This window comes from Felis catus, chromosome F2 (genome assembly GCF_018350175.1).
Source record: "Felis catus isolate Fca126 chromosome F2, F.catus_Fca126_mat1.0, whole genome shotgun sequence".
NCBI classification, from domain to species: Eukaryota; Metazoa; Chordata; class Mammalia; order Carnivora; family Felidae; genus Felis; species Felis catus.
In genome coordinates, this window is record NC_058385.1 from 153,395 (window position 1) to 163,348 (window position 9,954).

General features: G+C 43.8%; 1 long non-coding RNA gene across 1 annotated transcript; it reads right to left on the minus strand.

The window, feature by feature from the left end:
- Positions 1-1,638: 1,638 nt before the first annotated feature.
- Positions 1,639-8,490, minus strand: LOC123383202. Its single transcript, XR_006592693.1, has 4 exons — positions 8,163-8,490; positions 4,812-4,940; positions 4,002-4,217; positions 1,639-1,765 (listed from the first exon to the last, which is right to left on the minus strand). It is a non-coding gene; the product is annotated as an uncharacterized LOC123383202 (long non-coding RNA).
- Positions 8,491-9,954: the final 1,464 nt, after the last annotated feature.

Sequence of the window (9,954 nt, forward strand, 5' to 3'; positions counted from 1 at the left end):
AAAAAAAAATCAATGGACTATAAATGTGAGGGTAAACTCCAGGATTCCCAATTCTATTCCATTGATTTTTAGGTCTATCTTCATACCAGTATCCCACTGTCCTGATTCCTAGAGCTTTGTCGTAAATTTTGAAATTGGGAAGCAAGAATAAAGTTGAGGACTCCTAAGATGATGCTGGCCAAGCAGCTTTACATCCACGCTCTTCAGCTTAAAATGTCTGGTCTAGAAGAAGATTAAAAGTAAAACACTTCCATCAAGTGGACATTTGCTAATGGATGATAAGCCCTGATTTTTAAAAATAGTTAGACACAAAGCAAGAGAAAAGAAATTTGGAAGGAGCATATTCTGTTACATGTGAGAGAGGGTTCAGAGCAGGTGACTGGATCAACATCAGGAATCACAAGAACAGCAAAATCTACAACTGAATCTTATCTTTCTCTCATGCTGTATAGCCAGATGAGTAAAGCGTGGATGGATTCTCACCATTTCCATGCTATTTCTGCCTCTGACCTTTAACGTTTATTGATTTGAAAACTATAGGACCATCTCTTATGGGGGGAAAAGGTTCTCAAAGTGATTGGATAGGTTTTTAAAAAGCAGACTCACAGGACACCTGGGTGGCGCGGTTGGCTAAGTGTCCAACTTCAGCTCAGGTCATGATCTCATGGTTCGTGGGTTCGAGCCCCACATCAGACTCTGTGCTGACAGTGCAGAGCCTAGAACCTGCTTCGGATTCGGTGTCTCCCTCTCTGTCTCTGTCTCTCTCTGCCCCTCCCCCACACTCTCTCTGCTTCTCTCAAAAAAAAATAATAAACATTAAAAAAGTTAATGAACACAGATGTAAAAACAATTGATCCAACTAATTCTTTAAAATTTCCATAGCATCTTTCCTTTGGGATTTGTTATCAACATGCATTATTAGATCATAAGCAGTTTGCATTCGGAGCAGTTTGTGGTTCACATCAGCACAGAGGGTAATGCTGGTTTCATACTCAAGAATAGAAGCACTATATCCAGACCAGATTACCAGCCTGCAAACAGAAGACATTAGATGTAAGGGTCAAAGTCCAAGCTCTGAACAAGGAAGCAAGCGTCCCAGGGTTGGAACTTGGGGTCTAAAATTGGTGCTTAGGAGTCAAGCAGTTTCAATTTCTTATTTTTAGTAAGAACTGATCTTTTGAAGGACCTTTCCAATAGAGATTTACCTGATGGGCTAGTTATAACTCTTACACTCTTTGTTAAACCATATTGTTACCACCCACAGGCTCACACACCTATAGCCACACACATGCGTATGTATGTATGTATGTGAGAATATATAGGATATAGGTGTATAAATTATAAACATATACACAATATTACACATACATACATATAGCTATAATTACTATGATTGAAAGTATTTAAGAGAAATTTATTATCTAAATTTTAGAAGATATATACTTCTTATGAGGTTTATATAACTACCGAATACCTCAAGGTTTATGCTTATCATTCTAGGACTGCAAGAGTGAATCTTTTCACTTCGTTTCAAATTTACATGAAATTCTAACTGAACCGTTCATGGCCAGTGGGTACCAGTGAAAAGACCATCACTTATAAATCCTACTGCTTCAAATGAGAGTCACTTTCCCAAATGCTTCTATCGTCAGGTCTGTAGAATGTGAAACTTTCCACTGTGTACTTACGATTGAGGAACTTCATGGCCTCATTCTCGTTGTAATAGTTGCGACCAACTTGCTTCAAATCCATCATCTTCAAAATTCTAGAAATTGGAAGAATGGATTTCGTGGCAACCACAGTGAATATTATTAAGATTTACTAACAAACACGGAGATACACTGGGGGAAAGAAATCGATCAGTGACTTTGTTTTACAAACGATTAACAGGAAGTGCCTGATACAAGGAAATGACATTGTAAGGTAGATATTAAGGCCCCTTGAACCTCCATTTTTCCCTCCTTTACATAATCTACAACAAAGGGTCATGGGAAGGTCATCAGAAGGTCCTTCATCCCCAGAAATGAACTGAAACCTCTTTTGCAGACTACGTGCCTCTAATTTTCGTTTTCACTATCCGTGCATCACCATAAGTGTAGACCAGCAAACAAATGTAGGGGTGCCTGCCTGGCTGAGTCGGTTAAGCACCAGACTTTGGCTCAGGGCATGATCTTGCACTGAGGGCTCAAGCCCCGCACCGGGCTCTGTGCTGACAGCTCGGAGCCTGGATCCTGCTTCAGATTTTGTGTCTCCCTCTCTCTGCCCCTCCCCTGCTTGTGCTCTTTCTCTCTCTCTTACAAAAATAAAAAAACATTAAGAAAAGAAAACAAATGCACATTTACTCCAGGAGAAAGAGGCATCGCTGTGCACAGTTGACATCTGCCCCTCCCTAGACAGGGAGCAGGCATGGGATGTGGGGGTAGGCAGGAAGAATAATGTCAACAATAAGCCACAGAACTCAAGCACATCTAGGTGAGGTTCAAGCATCTCAAAGATCGCTTGCCCTCCCAGAACATGAGGAGACCTCGAGAACACAAATTCTAGGACCAAACAGCTATGTACAGTGCCACTGACACACTAACATACAACCAAATCTCAAGCAAATGAAATCTCACAAACACACTTGCTAGAGAGAGTGTTGTAATAACGTAAGCAGTCCAGTGAGGTGGGTTTGAGTCACTGAAGAATTCAGTGATGACCTTCACAATCTTGTTGCCCCACCGGCTGACCAGTTCTGTTTTCTGAGGTAAAGAAACAACAAAAAGGTCTAGTGCTCCTTCCAAGGAGAGGACGCTCATTACTGGACCACAAATCAACAGGTCACTTGGGTGTCTGGCATGAGCAATCTTAACCCCCAGAGACACAGGCAGGTAGAATATACGATTTAGGAGACCCAAATGAGGGTCTGAATTGAATATTTACAATGATTTTTTTTTTAACTTAAACAAGCTCCTGTAAATTATGCACTTGCTAAATAAATACAGAAGTTTATCGAAGTGGGGTGTCTGGGTGGCTCAGTCGGTGAAATGTCTGACTTCAGCTCAGATCATGATCTCACATTTTATGGGCTCTAGCCCTATATTGGGCTCTGTGCTAACAGCTCAGAGCCTGGCACCAGCTTCAGATTCTGTGTCTCCTCTCTCTCTGCCCCTCCCCTGCTCACACTCTGCCTGTCTCTCTCTCTCTCTCTCTCTCAAAAATAAACGTTTAAAAAAAATAGTTTTTAAAGTTTATTGAAGAGGGTCAGCTGGGTGGCTCAGTCAGTTAAGCCTCTGACTCTTGATTTCAGCTCAGGTTATGATCTCATGGTTCAGGGGTTTGAGTCCCACTTCAGGCTCTGTGCTGTGTCAAACCTGCTTAAGATTCTTTCTCTCTGCCCCTCCCCCAATTGCTCACTCTCAAAAATATTAAATTAAGGAAAAGAAATGGAATATTAAGTCCTTCCAGTTCTGTGTGTGTATGCGTGTGTGTGTGTGAAGTTTTCGAACAAGAAATAAAAACTTTTTCAATACTTCGTCAGCATTTGAGCCCTATTTGCCATTGGAAAGGTAAAAAATATATATATTTTGTTCTTAAATTCATTTTAACCACCAAAATGAGGCATGAGGGAACATCAGTGATAGCCAAACACGGCATGTGGGTTTTGTTACAAATCCTATGGGCAAGAGATCAAGAGGTGTCCATGAACCATTGTACGAAAAAGGTATATTTGCTATAATACAGGGAGAATGTGAGAGAAAGAAAGAACAAAGGTCAAGAAAATGTCCACTAACAGGAGTGCCTGCATGGCTCAGTTGGTTAAGTGCCCAACTCTTGACTTCAGCTCACGTCATGATCTTGTGGTTTGTGGGTTCAAGCCCTGTGGCCCTGCACAATCAGTGCAGAGCCTGCTTGGGATTCTCTCGCCCTTGCTCTCTGCTCCTCCCCTACATGTGCTTTCTCTCTCTCAAAATAAGTCAATAAACTTAAAGAAAAAGAAAATGTCCAATCACATTACTTACCCTGCTTTTGTAGTTTATGAGGCAGTAATAAAGAGTTCCCATCTAATGTGGGACACTCTCCAATTACATGTTTATGCTGGCAGAGCAAATCTGTATGAACTTTTCCATCTTCAACCTCTGGCATGTAATCAATGTTGTACTTATACGTGAGGAGTTCAGGGCGAGAGGTCACTCAGAAATGGTTGGTGAATAGCTTCACCACTCTACCTTGCATTCCTGCAAAAACCGAGGCACGTGTCAATAATGAAACAAGTTGACCAATCGCTCCCAAAACAATGGAGACACCACAATCTTGAGAGCTTAAGTTAGGTCAAACCAAGACATGAACAAGTAATGAACACTTATACACACCTGATGCCCAGAATATGTACCGGCCTTTTAGAGGAATCCTCACACAAACATACATTTAGAGTTAAAACAGGAGATTAAAATATTAAATTAACAGTAACAAGAAATCAAAAGAAAACCTCTTGTAACACAAAGCTTCCAAAAGGGGAGGGCGAGTGGGGAGCCACTGTTTGTAATAGTGTTTAGCATTAAAAAAAAAAAAAAGGCTCAGCACAACCAAAGAACTGGGTCATTTGATTTTAGTTGCTATAAAAGGAAAAGAAAACTGGCGAGTACATCCAGGTCCCTAAAGTAGGTCTCTATTTCTGCAAAGGTGGAGGTTATTACAACATGAGAGGGTGGGAAGGTACCTCCACTCACAGTGATGGGGGTGAAGCTCTAAGATTCTCAAACACAAATGAACCTCAGAACAAGATCAACACGAACAATTCCATAACACTAGGTTGTTAAAGGCCACCACACCTGTTGTGGAGTCTTTCACATGTTCCAAGTACTGTTGGGTATTCACCACCTGGTCTTGAAAAATGGCTCCAAGACCCCTTTTCCCCTTCAGCGACAGTGCCTGCAATCCAGCCCCCCGCTGAAGTTCCTCTGCACAGAAACAAATGCAAAAACCATGAATTTTATAGGATAAAAAACAAATGGAAACGTAAACAAAGGACAATGTTAAGTACAACTTAAGTTGAGGTGGTTGGAGGTAGAAAAGAGGGTTGTCAAAGGATCCAAACAACAGTAGTTCGGTAATGGATCACCAGAGAAGGTGAATGTTACCCAGAAGCCTTTCTCAACAAGACCCCATTCCGTGTCAGCGGCTACCCGAGCACCACATTCATTGCTGCTATGGCCTTTGCCTTCTTTCATCCGGTATTTGTTCAGAGTGCAAGCTTCTTCTAATCAGAAACTTTGTCCTTTCTCTACCTTCTTTATAGGCTAATCACCTGGTACCAGAGTGCCCTCTAGTGGGCATCAGAAAATGCTGACTAAATAAACAGTCCTTTCAAAAAAAAAATGCATGAGAGGTGTTTGAGTGGCCTCAGTGGATGAAGCTGAGGACTCTTGGTTGCAGCTCAGGTCATTATTTCACAGTTCCTGAATTCGAGCCCTGCATCAGAGCTCTGTGCTGACAGCATGGAGTCTGCTTGGGATTCCCTCTCTGCCCCTCCCCTGCTCTTGCTCTCTCGGTCTCTCTACATAAACAAACTGAAAAAAAAAATTATCAAAAGCCAGTTTCATGATTTTTTTTTAAAACAACTGATCGATTTTTTTTAACAGCAACTGGGAAAGGCTCTCGTGTTATTTTTATCACACTGTAATATTCATCTAATTTAACTATTTTACAAGGTGACTATTTGAGCACAGTGCAAGGCAATCTTTCACAGATTATGAAAGACACCTCCGTAAATGGGTAATGGGTCCGTAAATGGGTCCATGCCTTGGGTTGCACAAACTGGTTTTCTTCAAAATGTTACTTCTGGAAGCTATTATCCCTAGCTTATGATGCTCTTATACAAACACAGTCTGAATTTCCATAATAGAAAATCATTTCATTTTACACATAAGTTTTTAAATGGTTGTTATCAAACTCTCAACTAATTCCTGACACACCCAGCAATCAAATTTATCATATTCAAACTTCAGTGAAAGAAAACACCAAGCATCATTCATTAGTACTTGCTACATACAGTGTACTTACATAAAATATTAAAAACCCCTGAGATGTGACATAGATGATAAAAATAGGTGTCTTAATATTGTATATTCATGTTTATCACGTCGTCTTACGGGGTCTGGATTTTGTCTCAGTTTATTATAAAAGTATCTACAACAGAGGATACCAAAAGCAGAGGAAACAGGAGCAAAATAGGCAAGTGGGAATTCAACCTAAAAACTTTCTGTACAGCAAATGAATCAATCAACAGAATGAAAGGCAACTTACGGAATGGGAGAAAGTATTTGCAAACCATGTATCTGATAAGTGGTTAATTTAAAAAATATAAGGAACTCCTTCCTGCTACTCAATAGCCAAAAAACCTAATAACCCATTTTTTTTTAATGGGGAAAGGACCTGAATCAGCATCTCTCCAAAGAGGACATGTAAATGGCAAACAGATATATGAATGTAGAACCAAGCAAAGTACAGAAAACTGGGTATTACCAGAAGGTGGGATGTGAGGGGGCTGGTTGAATTCATGGGGGACAAAGCAGACCCTCGGGGAGAAGTTGCCACTGAATCAAAGACCGGAAAGAGGAGACTGAGTTACAAGGTTATACGAGCCATAGGTAGAGGAAAGAGCAAATCTTCTAATGTAGAAACGTGCAAGAAAGAACAAGGTGGCCGATGTGACTGCTGCAAGGTGAGCACGAGGTAGAGAAGCTTAGGTCAGAAAGGTGGTGGGAGAGAGGCCATTTTTTTCAATGTTTATTTTTGAGAGAGAGAGGGAGGGAGGGAGAGAGAACAAGCAGGGGAGGGTGAGAGGGTGAGAGAGAGAGAGAGAGAGTGAGAGAGAGAGAGAGACAGAGGAAGACAGAGGATCCAAAGCGGGCTCTGCACGGTCACACTTGGGGCTCAAACCTACAAACCGTGAGATCGTGACTTGAGCTGAAGTCAGGGCTTAATGGAATGAGCCACCGGTGCACCCCAGGAGGGAAGCCATCTCAAAGAATGCGCCTCTGACTGAGAAAATGGGAACCTTTACAGGATGTTGGGCAGAGGAACTGCATGGACCGATTTATATGGTTCTGTGTGCTGGGAAACAGGCAGAAGGAAAGACCAGGGTGGAAGCAAGACGACTAGTTTGGAGACCACTTGCCACGTGCAGCAAGGGATGCTGGTGGCTTGGACCAGAGGGTAGGAACAGAGGTGGTGACACATTGTCAGATGCCAGATATCTTTTGGAAAATTGGGAGACGACAGTGTTTCCTGGATGTTGGTGTGCAGGAAGAGTTTGGGGTCGAGAGAGGAATCTAGGGCGGATGCAAAGACTTTCGCCTGAGCACCTGGAAGAATGGAGCTTCTTCAAATGACAAGTCTGGGAGGGAGAATCAGGAGCTCAGAGAGGTCTGTGGGGTGTGAGTTGCCTGTTTTGAAGTCACTTTCAAAGAGGGGTCATTGGCTACGGCCAAGCTCTTTAGAAACCTTTCCATCCACTCGGGTTGAAGGGAAGTCTATTCGCATATGAGAAAACGCATGAGAAGGAAGTAGTAGGGGAAGAAGATAAAGCATCTTTTGCACCAAGGAGACTGAACAGGCTGTGGAGGCTCCAGGCGGCGGAGGTGCGGCGGCTCCCTGCGGCGGGGCGAGTTGAGAGGGCGCCCAACCTCGCCCGCAGCCTCGGGCTTGGGTCCTGGCCCGACCTGACATTGCTGCCCAGAAGGGGACAGACCCTGGAAGGGGGCACAGTTATGTTCGACTTCTCTAGGTAGTTGTCTGGTCACCTTTTACAAACCAGGACTTTGAAGAAGGCATCAGGTTGCTAACTACACGTGTTTTCCAATCACGCCCCAAACACTGCTAACTGCCAAGTTGTCAGAGAAGGATCCTGCAGTAACAGGGAACCTGGTAAAACATTCTTGGAGATGTGCAGAAAATTATTGACTAGGATTCTTTCCCCCCACACCAAGTGACAGGTCACTGTGGGTTACCCTGCTTGCTTGTAGGAGTCCGATGTGCACGGAGTTCACACCTACCGCCTATCCCCATGGTGCGCGCGCGCACACACACACACACACACACCCACACCCACAGGCACACACACCCAGGGCTACCGCCACCCGAACGGGTCACCCACCCCTGACTCCGCTGACACAACTCACCTTCGTTCCTGCCTCCTGAAGCATTAGTCTGATCTGTGGGGTTTCAGTTGCCTTCTTTCATGCCCTGTAGCCTAGGGTTCCTCTTCCAGCCCCGCAGCACCAGAGCACTGACATCCGCGGGGTCAGAGGGGCAAAGCTCCTCTCTGAAAGGGCCAGCCTTTCCCGGGACTGGCCCTGTACCTGTACCTCACCGCGGTCACCGAGGGGTAGTAGGACTAGCCTGGCCTCCTTGCGGGACGCTCCCACAGTCAGCAAGGCTGGCCCCGACCAGCCCCCACCCTCATTTCTAGTTCAACCCTGCTGGCCCAGCCCCTTCAGGCACCGCCTCCATCCGGGCCCAAATGAGGCCTACCTAGTAGTGCACCTGGCGGTTTCAAAGGTGCTCTGAGTCTCAGGGGGATGGGCGTGGGTGGATATGCCTGCTCTCCTGCCCCGCCCAACCTCCCCCACCAACCATCCCCCGATTAACCTGCCAGTGACTTCACCCAACGAAGTGCACATGGAGCTCCAGAAACTTTGGCCCTTACCACTTAATATTTTAACCAGTTCCCCAGGGTTCCCAATAAAACTACATTGTAACCACTGGGACTATCCTTGGATCCAAATCTAGGCTCCTTCATCATCCTCTCCTTGCCCTAGATCCCTACAAGTGGGTTTGCAGTGATTTGTAAGCTTTTAAGCATTGGTGTAATTTAAAAAAAAAAATGTTGTTGTTGTTGAATCAGGCTTTTTTTGTCCATTGCTTCCGAGTTTCTGTCACTCTTTGACTTTAACACTTAACACTGTTTTTTTAATTCACTAATTCTTTAATTGTTGTAATTGCATTGTCTTGCATTTAAATCCTTGATGCACACACTGGATACCCATTTCATTGTTTACCTTTTTTAGTTTAATTCCAGTTAGCATAACAGCATTGCATTAGTTTCCAATGGACACTCATTTTAACTCAGAGAGTTATCTGACACCATTTCTAAAATAATCCTAACCTTGCCCCTGCTTTGAAGTCCCATCGTAATTCTGCAGAAACCTGTGTGTTCCTTTGGCTCTAACTACAAACTCAGTTCTGCTTTGTCTGGTGTACCAGTAACACGACGTTTTGTTCCTTGATCTTGAAAGTATTCTGAGCACTAGAAAAGCCTAAATTGGCTAAGCACTTGAAAATCCCTGGCTGTTCCTTCAAATGAGTTTTCGAGTCAGTGCATTAAGTTCCAGAATATAATAAACACTATTGCCTGGTGACCTGAGGTTGGATTGAATTTAGACATCGGTTTAGTTCTTCTGAGTTGCAGAGTCTTCACTAAGGTTTTCCTGGAAAATCCTTGTGCTCATAAGTGATTCCAAGGAAGATGTTTAGGGGTATCCAATTGCTGTATAGAGAGCACCCTGGAAACTGCCTCCCAGGTGCCCTCTGGGTGGGGGCCATGTGTACTGAGTGTTCTGGTTTCAGATTCTGGTTTGTCTGGTGGAGGGTAACCTGTGAGAGGGTGTAGGGAGAAGAAGAGGAGAAAACTCTGGAATAGCGAATTGGATGAGACTCCCAGACATCAATTAGGCTTTGGTGTCCTGCCCTGAGTCCAGCCCAGTCCTTGGGTATAACAGGTTCTTAGTAGTAAGCACACCTGAGATGCATCTTTCAGTAAGGATCTGCCTCTTCAAGGCACTGGGGACACTTCCCAGTAAGTCTTCTCTCATGCCTTTCAGAAAAGTTGTACCATTTTCTGCCCATTGGAATTGACGGGTCATGCACTGAATTTGTCCTGAGCTCCATAGAGTCTACATCACTACTTATGAC